Raw genomic sequence first — 24,404 nt, 5'->3', positions numbered from 1 at the left:
GACATGTAAACACTTTTTACAGCCACCCAGTGTGTGGGAAACGGGACCATCTTCCTTTTTACTTCTAGAGAAAGGCTCTCAGAGAACTGCACTAAGCTGCCCACTGCTACAGCTAGCGTAGCAGCATTCCCAACGCTATTTCAGATGTATCCTCCATCGTGACTCTATAAAGAAGTCTCTGCTTTCGTGTATATGCCCTTTGCACTTTTCTGCAGCCCATAACTGCATATGTCATAGCTGTGCTCCCAACCTCTTGTGACTCACAGTCACATCAGAGGGTAAGCAAAATACTCCCAAGGAAGCAGGGGCCCTTCAGGACCAACGTCACCTGTCCACTCACCCTTTGCCTTGGCTCCTTTGTGCTCCTGTGTCACTTCCGGCCTGGCCATACAGGGCTTCCTTAGCTGAGAACCCATGTTTGCCCACCTGAGAGGCCGACTATACTCCTCCTATCTCCATCCCCCTCCAGCTCCAAGCACAGCCATGATTCATGCTTCCTGAAAGGGCCTTCCTCTGATATACTGCTGGCCACCGCCAGTCTCACTCTTTCTAATGCTCACTCTCTGCCCTTCTTAATTGAGGCTCCTGGGGACAAGGCCAGCTACTTCGTCTCTTGGACCCCATGCTGTGCACAACCTAGGCACTCTGTCTGCTTCACAGGAGATGCCCAGAGAAGATGGTCGGTGTGGAAATTCAGTGCCTGTTTCTGTCATAGCCATTGTGAATTGGAAGTCTGCAATGCTTCGAAGCCAGTGAGAGCTGAACGTGCAAATCTGAAGTCCCTCTTCAATTAACGCTGAACCATTAGTCTTTCCTGAAGCTGCCAGGATCTATTAAGCCATTTAATGCAACCTCCCGCCCTTCAGGATCGCTCCCAGGAGTCTTTTTCTCAGGCCTGGGCCGTCAGAGCATAAATGACTTAAGTGGTGAGCTTCCTTCCCCATCCCCCCCCGGGAAGCCATCCCATAGAAGCAGACCTTAATGGATCTGAGGCACAGCTAGGAGGACGATCTCCAGCTCCCATCACTACTACCCCCAGACACTCTGGTCTTAGGCTATTATGCCAGTTTGGCTTTCTGGGTAACTCAGTCAGGAAGCCACCCTCTGTGGAGTGATTGGTCTCAGCCGAGTCCCCAGGCTTAAAAGATGTCCCTCCGCCCTCCACAACACTGCCTTAAAATAAGAAACCTCCACTGATCACTTAATAAATATTTATTAAGTGCGTATCGGATACCAGCATTTGGGAATTACTACAGGTTTGTGACATGGTTTATACTGAGCTTATAACCCAATTTACTAGCTGGGCATAGTAACACATGCCTATAATTTCAGCACCTGGCTTGCTGAAGCAGCCTGAGAACAGTCTGGACTACATACAAAGACACACACACGGTCGGGGGGGGGGGGACGGGGAGAGAGAGAGAGAGAGAGAGAGAGAGAGAGAGAGAGAGAGAGAGAGGCTAAACAAACATCAATCAGCAATCAGACAAAAGTAACTATTCCTCTTGAAGGGAAGCCAGGGCAGTCTCTATCTATCATTCACACCATCCTTCCCAAAGAAGGAGGAGGCTACACAGTGGCGTGAAAGGACTGAGGAGAACATAATGTGCCTTGTAATCCCAGTCCTGGGGAGGCTGAGGCAGGAGGCTGTGAGTTCAAGACAAGCTGGGCAGTATAATAAGACTGTCAAAGTGAAGTGAAGAGAAAAGGCAGGGGCAGGAAAGGACAAGAAGGAAGAGCCCCGCCTTGCAGCAGGAGGCTGTGCAGCTCCAAGCTTCGGTCTGGACATATACATCGACCCTATGTGCAAAGCTCTCTTAGCCAGGGAGAACTCGGTGCTCAACAACGACAGTGATACAACACCCACAGCTGCCATCTCTCAAGTGCTTACCAGGTGCAGCACTGTGCCATATGCTGTATGGGATCCTTTTTTCACAGTAATATTAAAGGCCTGATTTTTAAGGCACCGGGGCTTAGAGGGCTATTTGCTGAAGGCCACGCAATTGGTCAACAGATGCAGTGGATTAAATGAAATCCTAGAGCATGCATCTCCAGGATCTATACAGTGAGGCTCTGCCTCCCCTGGCTGCATTCTGTCCCTTCTCTGTACTTGACAAGGTAGCTGAGGGCTCCCGTCTGCTACAGTTTGACTGTTTATGTCATTCCAAAGTCCTATAGAAACTTAATTCCCAATGACACAGTAAGTCCAGGCAGGACCTTTGTGAGAGTCTTCTAAAAGAGACTTCTACAGCACTCTGGAGGCTGAGGTCAAAGGATTGCAAGATCCAAGATAGCTGGGACTACATAGTAAGACCCTGTCTCAAACACACACACAAGAGCACACGGGCACACACACACACACACACACACACATGCATACACACATGTACACATAAGTATACATACATGTACACATACACGTGTACATACACACACATGCACACACATATATATACATGCATATAGGCACACATATATACACATGTACAAGTACACATACACACATACATACATGTATACACACATATACACACATTTTTATCCACATATACATATATAATATATATCATATACACACATATACAAACACATGTACACACACACACACACACACACACACACACACACCTTTTGTCTTTCCCCCTTCTACATTGTGAAGACACAGAGGTGAAGGAAGCAGAGATCATCCTTCATCCGACAACAGAACTATTAGTGCCTTAATTTTGGACTTTGCAGCATCCAGAGTAACAAACCTCTTTTATGAATTATCAGTCTGTAGTGTTTCGTTACAGCAGCACAGATGTACTGCTCAGCACTTCAGGAATAGACTGCTCTGTAAAAGCATGGAGGAGTTTCTTTACAGAAACAGTCTCAGTCACAAGCTGACTGAGGCGGAGTGAGAAAGATGCTCAGGTAATCAGCCAGGACACCCCAGGGGCAAAATTAAGGTTTGGCTGTCTCTTCTACTAACAAGCGAGTCAGGTACAACCCACAGGACTGTTTCAAACAACATGCTGCTCAGTGGCCATGGCTATTTATGTACCTGATCCTTGATGGCTGCAGTGCTATGTCAGTTAATAAGATGGGATTGTACTTGTGCCGCTTGTGAACTGAGGATACACCACGGACAGTCATCACCTGGGCCAAGACGCCCACATGAGCAGCCTGTGGGGTGATCTGGTCTGGTTCATGATAGGCTCTTTCCAGACCTTCAGAAGATTACCTCAGGCTTTGCCAATCCTCCTCCCACTCTAGGAATTCAGGACTTTCCAGCTGCTTCTGGGATAGCCTGCACTCTTTATGATAACGTAGGCATGACCTATGTCATCACAAGGCCAGAGGTCAGAGTGGGTGGGGCTTCTCCCTTCTCTCCATATGTCTTTGTTTTGTTTGTTTTTGTTTTTTGGTAGGGTCATCATAATCAAGGGTATCCTAGAACTATCTTACCCAGGCAACTCTCAAACTTACAGCTATCCTCCTGCCTCGATCCCTAAAGTGCAGGGATTTCACTTTGGATGTTCACTGCCTAGAACTGTATCCATTTGGCATCCTTTCTCCAAACACTGTTGACTGTGAACTTCAAAAGCATTTAAAGCAAATGCCGGTGATTACTGTCTCTATAAGTTAGGGTTCTCTAGAGGAACAAAACAAACAGTGCGTGTGTGTGTGTGTGTGTGTGTGTGTGTGTGTGTGTGTGTGTATACATTGGAGACTGAGTGTGTGTGTTCTATTAATACAGCTTATGTTAAATGGTAACATGTCTCTCTCAGGCCCGAGAAGCTGAGAACGAGGCAGCTGCTCAGTGCACAAGCCCAGGTACTTGAGCAGTTCCAGTCTAGCACCACAATCCCAGACAGGCCTGGAGAGCCGCTGGCCTTCTGTCCACAATGGAAGGACTGGTTCTAAGAGCATCAAAGGCAACAACAACAGAAGCAACGGTAAACGAACTCAGTATCCGGAGCGGAGGCCGAGCAGCAAGAGGGAAGGAAGGTCAAGCAAGCAGAAGGTAAGGAACGATCTTCCTCCTCTGTTAACCTCTTTTATCTGGGTTTCCAACGAGATGCTGCTGCCCACAGTTGGGGTACAGTGTCCTGCGCCATTTAGAGCAATCAGGAAAATTCTTTAGTTGGGGAATCCCTATTCGAGTGGCGGTAATGTGTGGTTAAGTTGACAGTAGAATCAATCATCACACAATCCTAAGAGGTAAACGTGCACGTGTCCTCGTGAATGCTACGCACGTGTTTTATCACTGAGCTGCATTGTAGCTCCAGATAGGGGCGTTTTCAAAAACATAACTATAATGCCATTATTACCTGCAACAAAGTAAGCAATATAATCTTAATATGATCTAACAGCCAGTCCCAATAGTCACTTTCCTGATTTTTCCAGAGGTCTCTTTGTGTAACTGGTTGCCGAGGAAGCAAACAAGGGTCAGATGTTGTGTGCACCTGGCTGCTTCATCTATTTCAGTCTAAACAAGGCTTCGAGAGCTCTAGCTACTTGGACCTCCTTTGCCCCAGGCATTCCTATGCAGCCATAGGAATTTAGATGTACAGAACAGATGTACAGTTCAATCACTTACTGATTAGAAAGTTACACAGGAAAATTTAAAAGAACAATTCATTAGAAGACATATTATTTTGTCATTTACTAAGTATGAAAGAAAATTTGCAAACCAATACAAGGGATTTGCCTGTTTATTTCTAGATGAAGAATTAAATCTTTAAAGTGATTTTCTTAGCATATATTAATCATACATAATAATGGGTTTCATTATGACATTCTCATACATGTACATAATGTGCTTGATCATGGCCACCATCCCCCTCTCTTGTCCTTCTGCCTTTGTTGATCTCCTTCCTCCTCCCATCTGGCCCCTTCTATTGTGGGTGTATGCATGTGTGTGTGTGTGTGTGTGTGTGTGTGTGTGTGTGTACATGTATGCAAGCCAGAGGTTAACCCCAGGTGTCTTCCTCACCACTAACTTACCTTGATTTTTTTTGTGATAAGATCTTTCACTAGACTTCACTCAGTAGGTTGTCTGCCTGTGAGCTCCAGGGATATGCCTGTCTGTGCCTGCCCCGTGCTAGCAGCATGAGGCTGCGTCCTCCTGTCTACACTCTTCATGTAGGTCCTCAGGATCACACTAGAGCCTCATGCTTGCACACCAAACACTCATCCACTGATTTTCTTCCAGACCCCAGACAGTGTTTAGTTTAGTTTTTATTTTTATATTATGTAAATAGGTGTTTTGCTTACAGGTGTGCCTGTGCATTACATGGATGTCTGGTGAATGTAGGGGCCAGAATAGAACGTTAGATCCCTGGATCTGTAGTTATAGACGATTGTGCTGTTTCTACAGATGCTGGGAATTGAACCCTGGTTCTCTGCAGGAGCAACAAGTGCTCGTAATCATTAAGCCATTTCTCCAGCCCATTGATAACAATTCTTAAAGTCAAATATTCTAACTGGGCAGTGGTGATGCTTGCCTTTCTTTAATCCCAGCACTCTGGAGGCAGAGGCAGGCAGATCTCTGTGAGTATGAGACCAGCCTGGTCTAACAGAGAATTCGAGGGCAGTCAGGGCTACATAGAGAAACACTGTCCCAAATATATATATATATATATATATATATATATATATATATATATATATATATATATATATGTATATATATACATATATATACCATTCTAGTATAATATAAGACAAAGGTATAGTAATTTGTTTACGTGGAGTAATGATGGTAGGAATTTAGTGTGTGTATGACCGTGTATGAGTGTGTGTGTATGAGTGTGTAGGCGCACTTATGCCACAGTGTGCATGTGGAAGTCAGAAGTCTGTAATCCAAGCTGAACTGTTTGGGGCAGTGTTCACTGTAGAGTAATATGTGCAATGTAAAGTCATGTCATGTGACCAGAACCACGGCTTCATGAGAGAGCTCTGCCAGAACCACCATCAGTTCCTTCTGGTGAGAAACTATTTCTGATCCAAAACACTCATGTCTCACCATTCAGAAACTGTATCTGGCTATCCATCACCCAGAATAAGAGACTGAGACCTGAAGCCATTTCCTTCCCTTCCTGTTCCAAATCATTTCGTCACTGCAGAAAACAAGTCATTTTTATATTGGCAGAATTTCCCCACATTCTGGCATTGTTTAAGTAATTCTCATGTGGTCAGAACTTTCTTCACACTGTGAAATTAGGGATAGAGCAATGACGTTCAGTGAAGTGAACAGCCTCTGGATCTGGTTACGAATCCCATCGTGGGTCCACTGCAAATACTGTTACTACTGAGCCATCTCTTCAGTCCTGAAATTACTTTTAATACTATGTTTAATTCAATGTGAAACAGCCAAAATATCATCAGTTCAAAATGTGATTGATATAAAATTCTAAACAAAAATTTTTGTTCCTCTTTACATTGTTCAAAATCAAATATGCATATTAGCTGTTCAAAGTGTTGCTCCGTGAGGATAGCCCATTTCGAGTGTTCAGGGATACCATGGCTATCATATTGAATAGCTCAGAGCTGGAGGCAGAGTGAAGAAGTGCCTTTTTGTTGCTCTGATGGACCATGACCCAGGCCACCTGTAGAAGGAACAGTTTATTCAGGCTTACAATTCCACGGTGGTGAGGAGGGTGTGGCAGCAGGCAGCAGGAGCGGCAGGCGGCTGAGAGATTACATCGTCCACCACAAACACGCGGAAGAGTGAACGGTTTGAAGCACTTTATACACAAAAATCACATCACAGCATTTGTCGTCACCGAGGTTCTCCGCGCTCTTCAAAAGGCATGGCATGTCACTACACTGTCCAGGCTGTGCCGGAACTATGGGAATTGAGGATCCTCCTCCTTCAGCCTCCTGATGGCTGGGCTACAAGCACAGAACAGTGCCCCTGGCTGAGGTTGCTGTACACAATCCTCTCAACAGAGCATGGAGGTCCCACCTATATTTTCAGTTCCTAAGGAGGAGAAGGCAGGAAGGTATAAAGCTCAAGGCCACCCCAGACCATGTACAGAGATATCGTTTCAAATGCAATCAAGCCAAAAACAACACAGAACACAATGTTCTCTGTTACCGTTTCCTGTTGTAAACTTCCCCTTCGTCAGTCAGCAACCATTGATAATCAGAGACTGCAAAACCATAGTTTTCTAGTTCCTCAGTCTTTCATTTGTGGGAGAACATTCATGTTTTTTAGACAGTGCTTCACTATGGCCTCTAGGCTTGTCTGGAACTCAAGAGCCCCTGACTCAGTCTCCAGAATGCTGGGTTACAAGTATATGACTCCGTGCTCATCTTGGACTTTTTATGTATCTAATCTTTCGTTATTCAGAAATAACAGTTCACAGAGAATCGTGAGATAGGTGTTTCTTCTTTCCTGTCAATTTTCAGAGAAATTCATCCCAACCACATAGAACAATAGCCAACATTAAGAATTTCCCCGAGAGTTTATTTATCGTGTGTGTAGGAAGGGAAAAGGCACGTCACATCTTACATCATGTGGACTCCAGGGATCCAATCCAGGTTGTCAGGCTTGTTCTGTCAGAGCCACTGTGGCCGCTACATTTTTGGTTGTTGCAGTGCTGAGAATCTAACCCAAAGCCTTGAGCATGCTGGACAAACACTCGAGCACTGAGCTACACCCCCAGACCTGCTAGGCACCTCTGAGTACTACTCGAAGAATGGGAACCAGAAGGAACAAGAGGAGTCCACTGGAGAAAGAGTTGGGGCTGGGGGTGCGGAGAGGAATGGCTGGAATATTTGACAATCTACCTGCTTCCCTCTCCCACTCCGGGCTCATAGTCTGAACTGTGATGCCATGAGGGGCAAGTGAAAGTTCTCAACTATGAGCCCCACTTTTCCTCCCTGAGGGAAGAACGCAGCACCTTTGAGCAAAGCAGCATCAATTCCCACCCAGCCCTTCCTGAGCCAACTCCCTGGTGTCTCCCAGAGAACACAGTTGGCCTCAGAGGATGATGTCAGGGAAACTCCTATTTCCAGCAGTTCTCCTTCAGCTGCAAAAATGTGCAGCGGTAGAGCAGGCGTGGGCTTTTGAAGTCTCCGAAGGAAGTGGGTTGTTTTCTCAGCAGCACATCTGAGCACATCTTCCGAGGGAGGACGACTGTGTGAGATCTCACCGCAGGAAGTCAGCTGGAACAGTCCTTCTTGTGGCCCAACACTGTCCGGCTCTGTGTGGCATCAGCTGGAGAGAGTTGGACCCCACATCACGCAGGAGCTGTGAAGGTACACTGGATCCACCCCAGGGGCAGGGGAAGCTCCTGCTGTACAAGTTTTTCCCAAGACCTGATATGGCTACAACGTCATCAATGTGGTCACGAGTCCAGAGTGCCCTTTAGAACTTTAAAAATGCTATTTGGGGCCAAGGGTACTGTTTTGTGCCCTCCAGTTCTGCAACACAATGAGAGAAGAGACTGAGTTTTTACCAATAAGCCTGGTGACCCTGGTACAGGGCTAAAACACTATCAGCCAGTTTCTACTCTGTACTCAGGGGAGGGGTCTTTCGTGTCTTTTGTCTGATCTTTCAATGGTTCTATGTCTAGATATTATTATCTCTACTGTATCTTCGAAGACCCTGGGATCTCTGCTGGCTGAGCCAGTGAGTGGGCTATGATCACATGGCTGTCAAGAAGTAGAAATAAGACCTCAGTTGGATCAGATATGACAGTCCTTCATCCCAGACTGCAGGCCCACTTGTCTACAATGCAGGATTTCCTTTTCCTTTTAGGAACAAGAATTTGGATAAATATTGCTCTTACAGCCTTTAAGATGCTTACCCCAGCTTCTATTTCAGACATAGAGAATAGACACCAGCTCTTTGATCTGTCTGATATCATCCCGGCACAATAGAAGCTCAGGTGACATACATCCACCATTTCAAAAGACCCTCAAATGTCGTGTCAGCTCCAAGCACTAGCCCGGGTCCTTAGAATTTCTTTCAAGGTCCTACACTGTGTCCTCCAAAAGACATGCAAATCGACCTAAACCCACAGAAAGAGCTGATACTCAGGCTTTTAGTCCTGTGCCAGAGTCACCAGACCTCTTGGTATTGAAAAGCCGGGTCTCTTCTCTCATTGTCTTCTCGATCAAGGTAGGAGGACAGCCATGAAATGCATCAAGCCCTCCTCTAGCCCACTCTGGTACTCGGGCTCCTTGCTTGTTTTCTGAATCCCCTCCTCTAGCCCACTCCCGGTACGCAGGCTCCTTGCTTGTTTTCTGAATCCTCAGCAACATATTTACCCCCAGCCTTTTGCATAGGCTGCTTCGGTACAAGTGGAAATGGAATTGCCAGCCCAGGTACCAATCCAGGGCCCACACCTTCACCATGGCATGGAGCTGCCTTTGCCCATTTGAAAGAACTTAACATGGTGGGCCTCAGCTTCCATTTTTCAAGAGACATGCCTGAAAGTTCACCTTAACTTCTAACCCCTATGCTGCTTGTTGGTTCCCCAGTGAGGGAAAGCAGCGCAGGACACTAGGAAGAACCCCTCTGATACGTCTCCAGGAATCCCAGGACACCTCAAAGAGGTCTTGACTCTGCCATCACTCGATGCTGCTTTCCGTCTGTTGAGTTTACATTTCCTTTGCAGAGGTTCTCCAGGAACAAGTGGACGTGGCCTGCCTACACTTGGGGGATTGCCGCATTTGCGTTTTCTCTGAAGCTCATGCTGGCTTCACTGGGGACAGTGATCCCAGACACCTTGCATATTCTACCTCATTTAATCTTCGTTCCAGTTTAGAAAGTGGCTGTCAGGTTTCTTTAGAAATTTGCCCCTTCTGAAATGAGGAGCTGGGGTTACTGTCACTAGCAAGGATACCTAGGTCTACATTGTTCTCCACTCAGTTTCTCTTTCAAATGAAAAAGAGGCAATCTCTTCATCCTTCCCAATACTCAGCTTCTGGACTTGTGAGGTATAAAATGGCAGGATCTCTTGATGTCTGAGTAGTCGTCAGTCAGCCCACGTGAGCTCCCTTAAGGAGGGTGTGAGTGTGGGACCTCATGTGGTGCAGCTTGGCAGTGTGCCACTGTTCTGGGCTCCAGAGCACTTTAGCAGATATGCAACAATTTTAAATTTTAATATGCACTAAAGATACAATTAACATGCCAAATCCATTATATTAACGAGGATGACGCTACATCAACTAAAAATGCCGTTAAATATCACAAGAAATTAGTTGTATAAGTTGTTCACAGACTATTTGACTAAATCCAGAGACTAATGACCAGTGTGGAAAATGTGTGCTGTCCACTGTGTAACAGGTAAATGACCTTACTGATTTTTGTTCAGGGACTCTCTACAAAGGAATGTTGAAATGAGAATGTTGGTAAAAGCAGAATTGCGTTTTGTAGAGAACGGTTGAACGCTTCTGCTTATCATGAACCAAGGATAGGCGCTTGGTTTCCTTTGTCCTGGAATGTCAAACATTGAGTAGGTGAGACAGATACTCAGCAATCCCCCCATGAAGACGGTCGCTGAGGTTTACCAAAAACCTGCTTTCAGACTGCAAGAGCTTATGGGAAATGGTCAGCCACCCTGCGATGAGACAGTAAATGGAGTTAGGCTTTTCTAGGAAGTGCTGTGTCTGGTGGTGGCCGCAGTGAACTAAACTATCATCTTTTGGCAGGCAGAGTCCATTGAGAACTGTGACTGGGGTTGAGAGAATTATTCATCCGGTTATCTCCGTGGGAGTGCCTTCTGGGAGGCAGGGAGGGAGTCCACCTTCTCTGGGGATTTCCTCTGACATTTACAGAAAATGATGCAGGAGAGCCTGTGTGCCCTGGAATGGGAGGCCAGAGGCCACCTGGGTGGTGACTATGGGGTCAAGATTCTCACTCATGGTTGATCCCTGTGATGCTGGCCCCGATCTGGGGTGAAATGATTCACTGGCTGCCCTCCGGTCAGGACAGCCTAGAACTGAGCTTCTAAGGTTAGGTCTGGGAGGCATTCAGTCCTCCCCTCTCCCTTCATAAGACCACAGGAATAAAACACTAAAGTCCACGATGCCTCTAAAATGCAGTTGTCATTCCACACACATGAGATATAGCACATATGTGTAACTGGCAGCAATACTCAAAAAAAAAAAAAAGAAAAAGAAAAGAAAAAGAAAAAGAAAGAAAAGAAAAACAAAAAGAAAATAAATAAAAATACCATTAAGAGGACCATGCAGTTCTGGAACAGGCAACCAAAGGACACCGGAACACAAACGTTTGTAGTATATGATACAACGCAGCTGTCTTAAAGCTATGGGTTATATATTGGAATTGACAGGGAGACGCCCAATATATTTAAACAGAACTTACAAGCAACAGACTGTGTATTGAGTGGGACCCATTATTGAGCACAACACCTCTATCTGTATTTTGAAGCCGAGAGGAGGTTTAGGAAAAGCTTGCCTCTAGGGAAAGAGAAAGCAGATTCTTTGTTGAACTTGACTGGAAGGTGGGCGAGGATGATGCCCCCTCGCACCTGCTGTTCTGTGAGAAAAAGCCAGAGCAGAGCAGGAATGAACAGGAGACAGTGGGTGAATGCATAGCTGTGCACTCCTGGAGAATCTACTTTGCTGCCCTTATAGGAACTGAGGAAGACAGAGCCCAGAACTTCATCCATGATTAGCCGTTCTCTGAGGACTGGATCAGACTAATTGCTTCCAAGAGCCAAGTGGCCTATGGTGAAACTGAAGAGAGTAGGGCCTATCCCATCCTTGTCCGTCTCTAGGACCAGAGCTTCCTTCTCTTCTCTCTTCCCTGGTGCTGCACTTGAATTCTCTCTGACCACTGTCCTCTGCACCATGACCCCCACCCCCACCCCATCATTTCACCCTAGCAAATCTCACTACCCACAAGCTGTGTTCTCTGGGATGAAAAAATGAACAGAATCCAGACCTCTCTGCCAGGCAACATATTTGCATTGTAACTGAAATTTTCCTCAGAGAGGCTTACTGGGAATAAATGGGTCAGTTCTGGGTATAACTCCAGTCCTACTGAAGGAGCACATCCTGCAGAGTTGGGCTCAAGAGAAGCAGAGATATAGACAGACTGCAGACAAGGAGGCCAACAAAAACAAAAGTTGCTTTTCAGTTTTCTCAATGGAAGCAGGGCACACCCACAAGGTGTCATGTCAGCTTGGTGGGGAAGGGATGTTCTTTGGGACCAGCTGAGAGTGGGAGAGAGAACTAGAGGAGCTGGACTTAGACTCTTTCCCCATTTCCTCATGTGTAAAATGTATTCAAAGACACTGACCTCATTCTTAACCTATGTGTTTGTTTATGACAAGTTGACATAAAACTAAAAATGCTAAAGTCACTACAAAGGAGCTAAAGTCATCCAAGAGAAGGGCACCTCAAGAGAAAGGTTCCATAAGGTTGAGCTGTAGGCACGCCTGTAAGCCATTTTCTTAATTAGTGATTGATGGGGAAGCATAACCCATGGTGGGTAGTGCCATCCATGCCTGGTGCTTCTGAGTTCTATAAGGAAGCAGATTGAGCAAGCCATGTGGAGCAAGCCACCAAGCAGCATTCCTCCATGGCCTCTGCATCAGCTCCTTGTCTCCAGGCTCCTGCCCTGTTTGAGTTCCTGTCCTGACTTCCTTCGATAATGAATGTGATGTGGAAGTGTAAGTCACATAAACTCTTCTCCCCAGGTTGCTTTTTGGTCATAGTGTTTTAACGCTACAGTAGAAAGCCTGACTGAAGCATTGTTCATGAAAGCCTTATTACATTGATCATGCTTCCTTTACACATTTCGACATCCCAGGTGCAGGTCATTAAGGTATCCACTATTTCTTCCCAAAGGTGGCAGTGTGTGGCCATGTGGCCATGGCTATAACACAGTAGGGTCAGATGGACAAGCCGAGCCCAGCCAGGGTCCAAGTCTGTTAACCTCTCAGGATCCTAGTTTTCTTGCTTTTAAATGGAGATGATAATAACATTCTCTACATAGGCCTGTAAGAGAATTCAGCTCTTTAAAAAAGCAGGTGGGCAGTGGCTGACTCAGCTTGGCCCATGTAGGCTATGACACAGGAGTGACAGAAAATGTCTCCCACTGAATCATGCATTTGACAGTACACAGGCTGTTGGAAAGTTACTTTCTAGGGAAGGAAGCTTGGTGAATTAATCCCTGATAGTTCCTATTACACAGATTCAATGATGACAGCATTAGTCATAGATAAAAGTGGTCAGATCCCTGGATATGATACTTTGCTCTTCTTTTTGGCTAAATAATACAATTAGTAATGAGTCTTTTTACAGGATCAAAGCCAGGAACTTCTACAACTACTTCTGAGAATAGTTAAGCATTAATGGAAGGCAACTATTCTAAAATTCATGAATTCTATAAAACTAAGTGGCCTGGGGTAGGAGCTGGAAACATTCCAAAAAAAAAAAAAAAAAAAAAAAAAAAGAGGTTTCCAGTGCCAGTCAACAGTGACATCACACCGATGGGGATAAAGAAGGGCAAAAAATTGGCATTATTTACCTTCCAGTATCAGCAAAGACGTATGTGATAAGGGTTGACAAAGGAAGTCACTAAGAAGGAACTTCACAGAGATACCTGAACTGTGAAGCCAAAGCACAGTGAGGAGAGATTCAAGGACGGAGAGGACTGAGAGTCAGATGAGAACTAAGTCTCTCCAGGGAAGATCGTTGGGACCAGAGAAGCATCCATCTCAAGCATCTTGGCCCCGGTGCAGGACGGACTGAGAAGAGAGAAGGGTAGACAGGAAGATGTTTTGGAGGAAAATAGTGTCAATGTCTCTTGGCCAGCATGGAGCCAAGATCTACGCAACCTTTCAATTCATGTCTGCTTTCTTTGAGATGGGAGGCCTTGGAATTCTGACCCTTCTACCCACAGGGCACAGCCTGAAGTCAAACCAAGCATTTCAGGTTTGAATGTATATCCTGGACCATGTTTACATCCTTAAAATAATCTGTCATCATATGTTCTATAGCCTTGGGGGTTGTTCAAATCATGCTAAGTCACCTGTGTAGGATATTTCTATGATCAACAGGAGAACCCTCTATACAGACTGGGCACAGCCTTGTGAGCTTGTAGCTTTTCTGGGTTAGTTTCTTCCAGCTTATGTAGCCACTGTAGATGTGTATTTCTAAGCCATAAGGAGAATTCCTGTGAAATGACAAAGTGCAGGAACATTAGCAGTTGCTGTTGCTCTGGGAGGTAGAATTTATCTCCTGGGATGGAGTAAAGTTTGTATTTGACACATTTTTGCCCATGGTTGGTGGGCTTGACACATTCAGCCCTTTACCACGAAGCTACATCCACTCAGAAGGAGGGACTACAACATTACTAGGAAAAAGGTTATTGGTTAAATGCAATTGTTTAGAGATGAAAAGCTAGGTGTGGTGATGCATGCCTTTAATCTCAGCCCTCAGGAGGCAGAGGCAGATAGATCTCTGTAAGTTCACAGCCAGCCTGTTCTACATAGTGAGCTCTAGGACAGCTAGGGCTACATTCAGACACCTTGCCTCAAAAAAAACAAAAATAAAGTAAGTAGATGAGATTATAAGGAATTAGACTGGACTGTAAATCAAATGACAAATGTGCTTATGTGAAGAAGGTAGAGAGTAGACTGGTACAATAGCAAACCAATGAATGTTATCCCAAGCAACCAAGAAGAGTCTGGGCAGACAGGGAAGGGTTCTCTCTTAAAGCTTTCATGGAGGGTGAGGCCCATCTGGCTCCTGATTTTAGACTCTTAGTGTCTAAAGCTGTGAAGAGTACAGATATGTGCTATGTCCTAGTGTTTCAGGGTTGGATAGCATATGGCATTATAATGTTTACTGGTTCACAGGTGACATAGTTTGTGTAAGAACACTCCATGCTGTTTACCAATAGTGGCTTTCTTTACATGTATCCCCAACCCACTCATGAACATAAACTTGCTCTAAGACATCCAGTTTGTGTGCATTTGCCACTGATAGCTGTGATTGTAGTCAACACACCACCCAACAAGAAATGCTTATTTAAAAGGGAATCTTTTGTTTTTAAATTTGCTAAGTGACAACTCATTCAGGGAGAAAGTTCAGAAAGAGATGGTTCTGGAAGGAGAGGCCAGATCTGATCTGGAGTTGTGTGCCTGGAGGAGTCACTTTTTTGCTTGGTCATCTGCCAGATTGGGATAGAATGGAGACAAGAAAATGAGATCACTCATGGGAATGTATCATGTCAGCACACAAGGCTGACTGGGCCCCAAGGACACTGGACAGCATGAGCTTGTAGCAGAGAGACAGCAGGAAGAAGACCAAGCCAAGGCAGAGCTCTAGGCTCTGTTATTGGGAGCTCAACTTGAACCAGAGGACTTAAGGCAAAAGGTACCAGCACTGGCCAGAGGTGGCCCAGTTACAGTTCATTTGGACAAGAGGAATAGCAAGCTTAGGATTCTTTTTGGGTGATGGGCTAAAACTTGGTAATTGCCCATTGGTCGTGGGTGTCTTTTTGTACACGAACATCCCGACTTTGTACTGGGTGGACTAAGGGCAGTCAACTCTATCCATTCAGACATCATTGGCTCACAGCCTTGTGATGGCTGTAGGTGCTTGGTCTTCTGGGATAGCACAGGGTTGAGTAGGGTAAAAACACACACACACACACACACACACACACACACACACACACGCACACTCATTCCAGGCAATAGGCCAAGTTTACCCTCTATTATGGTCTTAGACCACACAGTTCTCAAACATGTCCACATGTGAGGCTGAGCAGAGTCTGCCTCAAAGGTTGAGACAACTGACACAGAAGTGATGTTAATACACAGATGCTAAGCTTTCCCTCACCTTTTAGTCATCCATCAGTAAAGTCAATGCTGCTTCACATTCAAGTCTCTGTGAAGCATCCTAGACAAGTGTTAGGATAACTCCTGCATCAGATGCTATTTTACAAACTTAATGTGTATGAATGAGCTATATATATATGTATATATATGTACAAATATAGATGAATATGTGTGTGTGTCTGCATTATTTTCACAAAGTAATAATATTATTATAACTTATCTGCTGATACCCAAATGAGGCAATGTTCATGTAGCTAGGATTGAGAATGGAGGTTACCGATTGGGAGGGAGAATTAAAGAATCAGTTTAATAGGTGGAGTTTTTGTTTGGGAAAGTGGGAATGTTCCAAAAATGGTGGTGATGGCCACACAACACAGTGACTTAATAACACTGGGTTCTACTCTTGAAAATGCTTAAAATTGTAACTGTTGGCCCTACTGATACAAGAACTCAAGCATCTGATGCAGGGGATCTAGTGTTTTAAAGACAATGTGGCTATACAGAGTAAGACCTGTCTCCAACAAACCAACTATCCAAGTCTGTTTTTTCACACCCTACAGCTGTTTATGGAAAATGGCAAAGAAGCCAGTGTTACATATGGGCCTCATCAAGGGTTGGCCTGCTTGACTCAATGCTTGTGCAGAATAAAGCCATGAGAATCACTCCAAGAAGAGGCAGGTATGGGGAGTTGAGGCCTTCAGGCAGGACCCAGGGAACAGAGTTGCTCAAGACCTTGAAAAGAGGAGAAAAATGGGCTTGAAGAGAGAAGAACCTTCCCTTTACCCCTAGACATTCAGCAAGCAGATGGGGATGGAGGCTTTCTTTTTCCTTTTCACTTGCAAAGCTGCAAATTCTGAGCCTCGTGGCCGCTCCTGGCTCATTTTACTCTGTATCCTTGCTTTCGGCTAAGTGAACCATGTTTGGCCCAGTGGTCCAATAACAAAGTCCAAGGTTTCATGCTTGTCTGGCCTGGAGCCCATCTCTCTCTCTCTCTCTCTCTCTCTCTCTCTCTCTCTCTCTCTCTCTCTCTCTCTGATGAAGACATATAGATCAGCCAACCATGGGCTAGAGACAGGAATCCCAGTCCCATCTCTGGCCTGTCAGGGCTTGTAGTCTTTGTTGTATATCGTTGCCATGGTGATGACTGAGGACAACACCTGGCCAAACAGGAGTATGCCAAAGGCCCACTATAGCAACAGTGAAGGGTGGAGAGGGTATTTCCTGGACTGTCAGCAGAGCAATTTAGAGACAAGGGCCAGATCTTAGCCAGCAGGCCCCAGAAACTTGGAAGTATTTGACCCAGAGTTTAAACCACAAGGATGAAAATATAATTTAAAAAAATGGTAGAGTTGCTTTTGAAACTTCTGTTAATAAATGTCAAAGGGCTCTTGGTAAGTTAATGTCCTGATTCTTCCTTCTGAGGCATGACAACCACTAAGGACATTGGTGTCCATTGCTGGCCCTCTGCAGGACTCATAACTGCAGCCAATCCACAGAGAGCTCCTAAGATGGTGCCCTGGCTGGGTGGAGACCAACTGTTCACCACAGACCGTGGCAAGAGCAAAGTCCTAGACAGTAAACATGTCTCCAGTTGGTGGCTTTCTCCTGAGCACTGCCCACCGATGCTAACTCAGGCTGAGGAGGCAAAGTGTTTTCCTCTGCTACATTCTCTTCTTTCTTAAAAAAAAAATTACAGTTTTAAATTTCACATTCTGTGATCTAACTTCCCATTCCCCACTTACAAACAAATGACATCTGGCCACTCTCAACAATAAACTTGGAAAGACGAGACATTTCCTGTTAGTTCTCTCTGTAACCCCTGCTTAAACTTTCAAATTCCTGCAAGAATTGCCTGAAAAATAAATGGATCATTAAAAAGTGAGGAAAGGGGCTCAGGAACCTGCCAGGAGAGCCTTTTGACAGTCGATGCTGATACATTTTTACTAATATCCTGACATTTCTTTTTCAGCAGTGAAAGGCAGAATAGATTTGTTATTCTGCACAACTGCAGTCTTCTCCCTCCTCCCTCTCCTCCCTCTCCTCCTCCTCTTGGCCACACGTTCCCCTTTGGAGACAGTATCTTACCATATAGCCCAGGCTGGTCGCCAACTCACTGTACAATGCAAGCTGACCTCAAATTTAGAATCCTCCTGTCTCAGAGCCATGAGCGTTAGGGTTACCCAAGCACTACTATTCCCAGTTCTGAATTTCCCTCTTCCTCATCTTCAGCTGAACATTTCTTTGGCCCTGAACTCATCTACCATTCAGCAGCACTAGGGCTGGTTACTCCTTACATACAGCACGCCTCGCCTGCCTCTCCCTCCTGTCTAGTTCATATTTCATTGTCCTCAGCCCCCGGGATCTGTCTCCATTCTATTCCCCTGGCAATGATGTCACCCTCATCTGGCTTTATATGTTTATTCTTCTAATAAACCTCCTTTTACTACCTGAGTCTTGTCCTCCCAATCAGCAAATATCTGGGCTGGGGCCATCCCTCATGTGTCAGCATCATCGTCACGGTGACTTGCCAGATGCAGGGTAGATAACCAACAGGTCATCTAATTCCCCTGCTGTCTCTAGTGGGAGTGCTGTGGTGTCTCCACATGCACAGATGAGTAATAGGCATCGTTGTGTTCAAACTGCCTAAGGTGAAACGTAGAGAGCTGGAGAATGTCATTGAGCACCTCTATATATTAACTCAATACTTAGCAAGTGCCTACTTTGTGCCGAGTGCTGTTCCGGGCTTAGCAAGAGAAGCAACTGGTAGCCTGAGTGTCTCACCACAAGTGAGTGATCTACAGCCTAGTGCCTCAGTGCACAGTTACATCCTCAACCTCAACAACAGTGTGATCACACACAATCTACTTAACCTCTCTGAAAACTGGGCACAAAAACACAGAAAGCTCAGACAATGGGAACAATTACTCTTCATCAAAGAGTAATAAATTTTACTAGCAATTTTACTAAATCTTGTCTAGCAAGGACACTATTAACCATTTTTTAAAGATTCCTCAGTGTGGGAGAAAATATTTGCTAACCATATAAGTACACATTTGCAAAGATAATCAACAATTAACATCCAAAATATAAATCAACCCCTAGAATTCAACAACAAATCCCAAACAGCCCAATTTGAAACTAGGAATCGAGAGCTGAAGCTGCAGCTCAGTGGGAACGTGCTAGTGTCCCAGCACATGCAAGGGCTGGAGTTTGATCAGCATGAGGCAGACAAAAAGTTTGACCACATGTTTCCTCAAAGAAGTAACCTAAGTGGCTAGGTTTCTAGTCAATATAGAAATATAACTAGTCATTAGGGAAGGAGGAGTGAAATATTAACTTTAATATTTCATTATTAAAATATTACATTAATGAAATATTACTTCACAGCCATTAGGATACTGAGAATTTTATGGAGAAAATAGTGGTGAAGGTGCCAAGATAGAAGAACTGTTGTTTTGCTAGTGGGAAGACAGAATGGGGTCATCACTGGGAAGAACAGTAAGTTAATTATGGGATTACTATACTTTCTAGAAATCTCATGTTGGACAGCCGAAAGCGGAAACTTATATGATGTTTGAACAGATATATGAATAGCAGTATAAATTCAAAGTGTCCCCAAAGTAGAAGCAACTCATAAATTCACCAATGAGTGAATGGATGACCAAACTGTAGCTTATACATGTAGTAGACTATTAGCTTTAAAAAAGATCATGAACTCTTGCTACAACAGATGAAACTCAAGCTAAGTGAAACAAACTAATAGTAAAAAGAAAACATTGTATGATTCTATTTATACAAGGTACCTAGAATAGCATTGAATTACATACCTAAAATAAAATAGTATGTTATATATAGATTGGCAAAATAAAAAACAGGAATATGTTTACTTCACAGATTGATTTAGGGATGAGATGGACTAGTGTTCATGAATGCTTAATGTGGTGGTTTGAATAGGTTTGGCCCCCCATAGACTCATGTATTTGAATGCTTGTCCTTCAGGGAATGGCACTATTAGGAGGTATAGCCTTGTTGAATAGGTGTGGCTTTGTCAGAAGTTTGATGTAGATCTCTCAGCTCCTTCTCCAGCACCATGTTTCCCTTCACACTGCCAAGCTTCCCACCGTGACAATAATGGACTAAACCTCTGAAACTGTAAGCAAGCTCCAATTAAATGCTTTCCTTTATAACAATTGCATGGTCAAGGTGTCCCTTCAGAGCACTAGAAACCCTAAGACATCTAGTGTATCCCACGATTGGCTAAATATGCCACCACAGCATATAGAAACAAGCATTATTAATCATGGTATTAGATCCCCAAACTGAGCCAGCCTACTCCCTACATTCCTAGCACAAAACCTTCTGACTTAATTTCTACTTCCATTGGCTTCTCTCCCTCTGGACATCCCACACAGCAGGTTTCAAGGGTGGGGACCCTCTTAATTCAGTTTTACTTCTGTGTGTCTTATCAGAATCAGGCCAGGGAAGGGGGGGATGAAAGAAAGGACGTCAAAGGTTGGTCTTCCCAAGGCTCCCTCATTTATCCATTTGCAGTAATAAATGCTGTCTACATGCTCGTGCATGAGAGAAAATACCTCCATTTTCCTATAGCCAATCAGATTTCAACCCAAACCCTCCATATGACCAGGTAGGAGACATCTACTGACTCTCTGCTCAAGGTTTGTCTTCTAGAGCTCACATCTGACAGCTCCCATAGCTTGAAGGCTGGGGAGCATAGACCATGAGTGCCCCTGAACCTCCACAGGGAACCTCTGAACACACTGTAGGTCGCTGTGGCTGCTGCTTCTGTTACAGTTGAATGACCTACTTTCTATCCTCACCACCACCATTTTCAATCTCGAGGCCTCTTTGTGTTTGTTGGCTGTGCTTTCTGGAAGCCACATTAACCTGTGGCAGTGGGCTGTGGCTACGTTCACAGAGGCAGTCTGCCACCATCGCTCATCCTTGGGCCCCTGGGGGAGCCCTCCACAGCTCCAGGGAAGCCAGCACCACCTCCTTATGTACTCTGAAGTCTTGACACCTGCTTTCTCTTGAGCTCAACCAGAGCTAAGACTCAGGTCCCATCTCTCTCCTTAGACTTCTGTGGGGCTATGCTATCATATCTGGGATGTAGCATAATGACAGAGAGTGAGTTAGGGATTCCTTCTTTTCTTGGTCCCTGCGTAGTCTTTATTAACTGCTTACAGCTCTATCAGATACTGTCAAGTTGGTAGTTTTGGGTGTCTCTCACATGCCTCATCTTTCCAGTCACGCAATCCACAAGGCAGCGATCTCCTCTCCGTGGCTGTCTATCCCAGCTGAAGCAAGGGGTAGGGGGTAGAAGGAAAGGCTAGGGAAAACCGAGATTAATGTTTTTTTAAACTACACATCTCATCTGTTTAATAAATATAAGTTGAGCCTGTCTTTTGGACAGTCACTGTATGGCTACTGTATATAGTACTGGCCCAACTTCAGAAGCAAAGCAGTAACAGTTGCTGCTCTGTGGAGCTGAGAATACAGGGAAGAGCTTGGGGGTTAGAGGAAGCAGCCATGATCTCTCATGCTCTGACAAACTGTGGTCTGCATAGACACACGAGGGGCAATACTGTGGACACACATCTAGGGAAGTCTTTAGGAGAAGTCCGAGCCTACTAGGTATGGTACACGGGGGAGGTAGATCTCTGTGAGTTTGAGGCCAGCCTGGTCTCCAGAGCAAATTTCAGGCCAGCCAGGTCTGCATAGTGAGACCCTGTTTAAAAATAAAAACAAAAACAAAAATAAAAATAAAGACCTACTTGGATGTACAACTTTTCTCTTCCCCTCCTCCCTGATTAAATCTATATTACAAATATTTTCTTACTATATCCCCAACTTTGGTTCATAAAAAAATAATAAATAGAAAACACATCCTGTGGAGTGTGAAAGTCTGCAGAGCCCGCCCTATGACATAATAAGACACACCCATTCCTCAAGACAATGTCATCTTAAACCCCTTCTGTGACTGTGTTAGACATCCTCGGTGCACACAGGGAGGGAGCTGGGCCTTGGTGGGAGGCAGTGCGGTCACGAAGGGTCCACCCTGGCATGTGGATTAACATCCTCTAGAAAGGCTTAGAGACTCTACACTGGATCTTCTGCTGTTTCTTAGGGGTTTTCTATGACATGTTACAACAGACTGGCCATCGCTAAATGGGACATCTTAACGTGGCACTCCCTGCCTCCAAATTCATGACCTGGAAGGACTTTCTTTATTACCCAGTCCGTGGTAATCTGCTTTATCAACATAGCGTGGGCTAACCCATGCTCTAGCTCAGCAGAGTTCCCAGCACTTCCTGCCCTTGTTCCCCTCTGAAGCATGGGTTGAGGACAGAGATCCAGAGTCATCAATGTTTGCAGACTTCCCATCCCACTGGCATCCTGGGAGGTGGTGGGGTCAACTTTGGACAGAGGATAAGGCTGAAGCTCAAAGTCAGGGGAAGCCATGCCCCATAGTGCCTGGCGTCTGGCCTTAGGGTCACCATAAAGGAAAGGCAGCCACACTTGGGTAAGTCAGTCCCATTCTGGGAAGGGACAAAAAAGTGTGAAACTCCTCAGAGAACCAAAACAGAAAAGAGGCTTTTGCTTTCCCAATGCCTGAGAATTGCATTCAGAAAAGTCTTCTCTTTTACTCCGCTTTAGTTATAATTACAAAGGAACAGCTTGCTGATATCCAGTTTTCTGCAGAAAGTACTGTCTTCTGATGATGGATTCCTTTAAGATAATAACATCATTTACTGTTACCAATAGGAATTTTTTCAAGCTTTTATTTAAAAAAAAAACCCAAACTGAATTTTTCCTAAGTTCTTCCTCAAGCCAGAGCCATGCCGCGAGGAAGGCACTGATGTTATCCTCCCTCACCAGCATCTGCTGAGTTCCCCTGTGTACCTGGCTATGGTATGCATTGAGGATGACAGTGTACAGGGCAAAGTTGGGATTTCCAGGGTTATGGAAAGACTAAAACCCTTGAAGAAAAGGAAGCAGCAAAAGGAAGACAGGGCTAGGTTCCCAGGATAGCTTCCACACTTCAACCTGCTCAAACATGCCAAGAAACTGCTCTTGTTCTGAGAAAAAGCTGAAGTCCTCTAAAGGTCTGGAGGCCCTCTCCAACTGTTGGTTCCTTTCCTCTTCTGCCTCACTACCCCACCTCACCCCTATCTTCACCCCCCACTGATGAGATCCCTCTCTTCCTCTGCTGCAAGTCCCAAAGTACCTGAACTTGCATTATCTGTCCCCTTCCCCAGGCACCTGCTCAAGATGCTTCCTGGCTCCTTCAGGCTTCACCTTGCCCATCACCTTGTTGTGAGGCACTGCTCCTCCCAGACTCTCCACACAGCACACTCCATAATCCTTCCTCACTTTGCAAACCTCCACCAAAACATATAGGATCCCACAGGTCTAGGGATCCCAGAAATCTACTGCATTAGAACTTCCTGGGAGCTCATGAAGACCCAACCCTCCGGTCCACCACAATGAAGCCATGACAGCCACTTACTTAGAGACTGATTTATAGTGTGGACTCCTCACTTGGGTTCTTGAGGAAACTAAGAGCCTGGCATCTCTGCTTTGTCCGAGTTACTCTGGATCAGACTCCTGCTTGAGTCTGAAGAGGGATGGCGATCAGTTAAGTAGTGACTACCTGACCCATCTCATTCCCTTTAAGACTGAAGCCATACAGATGAGTAATTTTCTAAACTTGTAGTCACCTGGATTCCAAGGAACCATCAGCAGGGGATAGAACCCTCCTCAGATGTGAACAGCTGTCACTGGTGGGAAGGTCAGGCTCTACAGAAGGAATAACCATCTTAGGGGAACCAGATTGAGCCTCTCACACAGTGACAGTGATGGCGAGCCCTTCAAACCACTCATAGAAACAGAGCACGGCCAATAGTCAACCAGATTACACGTCGACCAGGATCCACTTGACTCTGCATAGCACAGAGGCCTCCTGACTCAGTTCTTCCTCTCAAAGAGGAAGCTCACATGAGCACCCTGAAAATGGGCTGGGGGTCACTAGGCTCCTTTCTTGGCTCCTCTTCCCAATGCTCACTGATCAAACATCCTTTCTCTGCTCTTCTGCATCGCTCGTCCCTTTAGTCAGTGCAGTGGGGTGGATAATGAAGCCTAATTTATCGGAGCCATTAGCAGAGCCCAGCCCTTTGTCCTAAAACTCCAGCAGCAATGCTGTTTTCATGATCCGAAAGAGAAGCCCAGAACTGTGGGTTTAGGAAGGCAGCTCTGGCTTTCTAACAGTATGGTCCAAAGTCACCATGTGGAAGAAGCTATCGAAAGATTTAAGTAGAAAGTGACAGAATCTGACGGAGGTGGCAGGGCTGAGGTGCAGCTCAGGGCTGGAGGACTCGCCTCACATGGCACATTAGCAGAGAAGTGTGTCAGGACTACAGCCAGCATTCAAGGGGACCCACTGTCTACCGTCCCAACGGCAGGGAGAGCACAGGCTAAGTCAGAGGCTAACTAATTACATCTGGAGAGTGGACTTATGTCTCCGTTAGGTTTTGTGAATAAAGTTTTGTTGGAATATGGCCACATCCC

The 24,404-nt window shown here is 45.2% G+C and overlaps 1 long non-coding RNA gene across 4 annotated transcripts in view; it reads left to right on the top strand.

The window, feature by feature from the left end:
• The first annotated feature begins 306 nt into the window (after positions 1–306).
• Positions 307–24,404, top strand: part of LOC102555040 (uncharacterized) — a 133,966-nt gene continuing 109,868 nt past the window's right edge. For 3 of the 4 annotated variants that reach the window (XR_010066468.1, XR_001837862.3, XR_010066467.1), the window contains exons 1-2: positions 307–926; positions 3,771–4,006. This is a non-coding gene — a long non-coding RNA (uncharacterized LOC102555040). Of the gene's footprint in view, positions 927–3,405; positions 3,605–3,770; positions 4,007–24,404 lie in introns of those variants that run through there. The other variant, XR_001837860.3, reaches the window with a different exon arrangement.

Source organism: Rattus norvegicus, chromosome 5, assembly GCF_036323735.1.
Source record: "Rattus norvegicus strain BN/NHsdMcwi chromosome 5, GRCr8, whole genome shotgun sequence".
In the NCBI taxonomy this organism is placed as follows: Eukaryota; Metazoa; Chordata; class Mammalia; order Rodentia; family Muridae; genus Rattus; species Rattus norvegicus.
The sequence above is the reverse complement of the archived record's forward strand: the minus strand, read 5'-3'. Positions and strand labels throughout refer to the sequence as shown.